This window comes from Salvelinus namaycush, chromosome 7 (genome assembly GCF_016432855.1).
Source record: "Salvelinus namaycush isolate Seneca chromosome 7, SaNama_1.0, whole genome shotgun sequence".
NCBI lineage: Eukaryota > Metazoa > Chordata > Actinopteri > Salmoniformes > Salmonidae > Salvelinus > Salvelinus namaycush.
In genome coordinates, this window is record NC_052313.1 from 308,345 (window position 1) to 313,730 (window position 5,386).

Below are 5,386 nucleotides of genomic sequence, written 5' to 3' on the forward strand. Positions count from 1 at the left end.
GGAATAGTGGCCAGTAGCAGGATAAATAGATAGATACTAATGGTAATATATACATGTAAACAGGAGTAATAGTGGCCAGTAGCAGGATAAATATATAGATACTAATATATACATGTAAACAGGAGGAATAGTGGCCAGTAGCAGGATAAATATATAGATACTAATGGTAATATATACATGTAAACAGGAGGAATAGTGGCCAGTAGCAGGATAAATAGATAGATACTAATGGTAATATATACATGTAAACAGGAGTAATAGTGACCAGTAGCAGGATAAATAGATAGATACTAATGGTAATATATACATGTAAACAGGAGGAATAGGGGCCAGTAGCAGGATAAATAGATAGATACTAATGGTAATATATACATGTAAACAGGAGTAATAGTGACCAGTAGCAGCATAAATAGATAGATACTAATATATACATGTAAACATGAGTAATAGGGGCCAGTAGCAGGATAAATAGATAGATACTAATGGTAATATATACATGTAAACAGGAGTAATAGTGACCAGTAGCAGGATAAATAGATAGATACTAATATATACATGTAAACAGGAGTAATAGTGACCAGTAGCAGGATAAATAGATAGATACTAATGATAATATATACATGTAACCAGGAGGAATAGTGACCAGTAGCAGGATAAATAGATAGATACTAATATATACATGTAAACAGGAGTAATAGTGGCCAGTAGCAGGATAAATAGATATATACTAATGGTAATATATACATGTAAACAGGAGGAATAGTGGCCAGTAGCAGGATAAATAGATAGATACTAATGGTAATATATACATGTAAACAGGAGGAATAGTGGCCAGTAGCAGGATAAATAGATAGATACTAATGGTAATATATACATGTAAACAGGAGTAATAGTGGCCAGTAGCAGGATAAATAGATAGATACTAATGGTAATATATACATGTAAACAGGAGGAATAGTGGCCAGTAGCAGGATAAATAGATAGATACTAATATATACATGTAAACAGGAGGAATAGTGGCCAGTAGCAGGATAAATAGATAGATACTAATGGTAATATATACATGTAAACAGGAGTAATAGTGGCCAGTAGCAGGATAAATAGATAGATACTAATGGTAATATATACATGTAAACAGGAGGAATAGTGACCAGTAGCAGGATAAATAGATAGATACTAATATATACATGTAAACAGGAGGAATAGTGGCCAGTAACAGGATAAATAGATAGATACTAATATATACATGTAAACAGGAGGAATAGTGGCCAGTAGCAGGATAAATAGATAGATACTAATGGTAATATATACATGTAAACAGGAGTAATAGTGACCAGTAGCAGGTTAAATAGATAGATACTAATGGTAATATATACATGTAAACAGGAGGAATAGTGGCCAGTAGCAGGATAAATAGATAGATACTAATGGTAATATATACATGTAAACAGGAGTAATAGTGACCAGTAGCAGGATAAATAGATAGATACTAATGGTAATATATACATGTAAACAGGAGGAATAGTGGCCAGTAGCAGGATAAATAGATAGATACTAATGGTAATATATACATGTAAACAGGAGTAATAGTGACCAGTAGCAGGATAAATAGATAGATACTAATGGTAATATATACATGTAAACAGGAGGAATAGTGACCAGTAGCAGGATAAATAGATAGATACTAATGGTAATATATACATGTAAACAGGAGTAATAGTGGCCAGTAGCAGGATAAATAGATAGATACTAATATATACATGTAAACAGGAGGAATAGTGACCAGTAGCAGGATAAATAGATAGATACTAATGGTAATATATACATGTAAACAGGAGGAATAGTGACCAGTAGCAGGATAAATAGATAGATACTAATATATACATGTAAACAGGAGGAATAGTGGCCAGTAGCAGGATAAATAGATAGATACTAATGGTAATATATACATGTAAACAGGAGGAATAGTGGCCAGTAGCAGGATAAATAGATAGATACTAATATATACATGTAAACAGGAGGAATAGTGGCCAGTAGCAGGATAAATAGATAGATACTAATATATACATGTAAACAGGAGTAATAGTGACCAGTAGCAGGATAAATAGATAGATACTAATGGTAATATATACATGTAAACAGGAGGAATAGTGGCCAGTAACAGGATAAATAGATAGATACTAATGGTAATATATACATGTAAACAGGAGGAATAGTGGCCAGTAGCAGGATAAATAGATAGATACTAATATATACATGTAAACAGGAGGAATAGTGGCCAGTAGCAGGATAAATAGATAGATACTAATGGTAATATATACATGTAAACAGGAGGAATAGTGGCCAGTAGCAGGATAAATAGATAGATACTAATGGTAATATATACATGTAAACAGGAGGAATAGTGGCCAGTAGCAGGATAAGTAGATAGATACTAATGGTAATATATACATGTAAACAGGAGGAATAGTGGCCAGTAGCAGGATAAATAGATAGATACTAATATATACATGTAACCAGGAGGAATAGTGACCAGTAGCAGGATAAATAGATAGATACTAATGGTAATATATACATGTAAACAGGAGGAATAGTGGCCAGTAGCAGGATAAATAGATAGATACTAATGGTAATATATACATGTAAACAGGAGGAATAGTGACCAGTAACAGGATGAATAGATAGATACTAATGGTAATATATACATGTAACAGGAGTAATAGTGACCAGTAGCAGGATAAATAGATAGATACTAATGGTAATATATACATGTAAACAGGAGGAATAGTGGCCAGTAGCAGGATAAATAGATAGATACTAATGGTAATATATACATGTAAACAGGAGGAATAGTGACCAGTAGCAGGATAAATAGATAGATACTAATGGTAATATATACATGTAAACAGGAGGAATAGTGGCCAGTAGCAGGATAAATAGATAGATACTAATGGTAATATATACATGTAAACAGGAGTAATAGTGGCCAGTAGCAGGATAAATAGATAGATACTAATGGTAATATATACATGTAAACAGGAGGAATAGTGACCAGTAGCAGGATAAATAGATAGATACTAATGGTAATATATACATGTAAACAGGAGGAATAGTGGCCAGTAGCAGGATAAATAGATAGATACTAATATATACATGTAACCAGGAGGAATAGTGACCAGTAGCAGGATAAATAGATAGATACTAATGGTAATATATACATGTAACAGGAGTAATAGTGGCCAGTAGCAGGATAAATAGATAGTTACTAATATATACATGTAAACAGGAGGAATAGTGGCCAGTAGCAGGATAAATAGATAGATACTAATGGTAATATATACATGTAAACAGGAGGAATAGTGGCCAGTAACAGGATAAATAGATAGATACTAATGGTAATATATACATGTAAACAGGAGGAATAGTGACCAGTAGCAGGATAAATAGATAGATACTAATATATACATGTAAACAGGAGGAATAGTGGCCAGTAGCAGGATAAATAGATAGATACTAATATATACATGTAAACAGGAGGAATAGTGGCCAGTAGCAGGATAAATAGATAGATACTAATGGTAATATATACATGTAAACAGGAGGAATAGTGGCCAGTAGCAGGATAAATAGATAGATACTAATATATACATGTAAACAGGAGTAATAGTGGCCAGTAGCAGGATAAATAGATAGATACTAATGGTAATATATACATGTAAACAGGAGGAATAGTGGCCAGTAGCAGGATAAATAGATAGATACTAATATATACATGTAAACAGGAGGAATAGTGGCCAGTAGCAGGATAAATAGATAGATACTAATGGTAATATATACATGTAAACAGGAGGAATAGTGGCCAGTAGCAGGATAAATAGATAGATACTAATGGTAATATATACATGTAACCAGGAGGAATAGTGACCAGTAGCAGGATAAATAGATAGATACTAATGGTAATATATACATGTAAACAGGAGGAATAGTGACCAGTAGCAGGATAAATAGATAGATACTAATATATACATGTAAACAGGAGGAATAGTGACCAGTAGCAGCATAAATAGATAGATACTAATATATACATGTAAACAGGAGGAATAGTGGCCAGTAGCAGCATAAATAGATAGATACTAATGGTAATATATACATGTAAACAGGAGGAATAGTGGCCAGTAGCAGGATAAATAGATAGATACTAATGGTAATATATACATGTAACCAGGAGGAATAGTGACCAGTAGCAGGATAAATAGATAGATACTAATGGTAATATATACATGTAAACAGGAGGAATAGTGACCAGTAGCAGGATAAATAGATAGATACTAATGGTAATATATACATGTAAACAGGAGGAATAGTGGCCAGTAGCAGGATAAATAGATAGATACTAATGGTAATATATACATGTATACAGGAGGAATAGTGACCAGTAACAGGATAAATAGATAGATACTAATATATACATGTAAACAGGAGGAATAGTGGCCAGTAACAGGATAAATAGATAGATACTAATATATACATGTAACCAGGAGGAATAGTGACCAGTAGCAGGATAAATAGATAGATACTAATGGTAATATATACATGTAAACAGGAGGAATAGTGACCAGTAGCAGGATAAATAGATAGATACTAATGGTAATATATACATGTAAACAGGAGGAATAGTGGCCAGTAGCAGGATAAATAGATAGATACTAATGGTAATATATACATGTATACAGGAGGAATAGTGACCAGTAACAGGATAAATAGATAGATACTAATATATACATGTAAACAGGAGTAATAGTGGCCAGTAGCAAGATAAATAGATAGATACTAATGGTAATATATACATGTAACCAGGAGGAATAGTGACCAGTAGCAGGATAAATAGATAGATACTAATGGTAATATATACATGTAAACAGGAGTAATAGTGGCCAGTAGCAGGATAAATAGATAGATACTAATGGTAATATATACATGTAAACAGGAGTAATAGTGACCAGTAGCAGGATAAATAGATAGATACTAATGGTAATATATACATGTAAACAGGAGTAATAGTGACCAGTAGCAGGATAAATAGATAGATACTAATATATACATGTAAACAGGAGGAATAGTGGCCAGTAACAGGATAAATAGATAGATACTAATGGTAATATATACATGTAAACAGGAGGAATAGTGACCAGTAGTAGGATAAATAGATAGATACTAATGGTAATATATACATGTAAACAGGAGGAATAGTGGTCAGTAGCAGGATAAATAGATATATACTAATATATACATGTAACCAGGAGGAATAGTGACCAGTAACAGGATAAATAGATAGATACTAATGGTAATATATACATGTAAACAGGAGGAATAGTGGCCAGTAGCA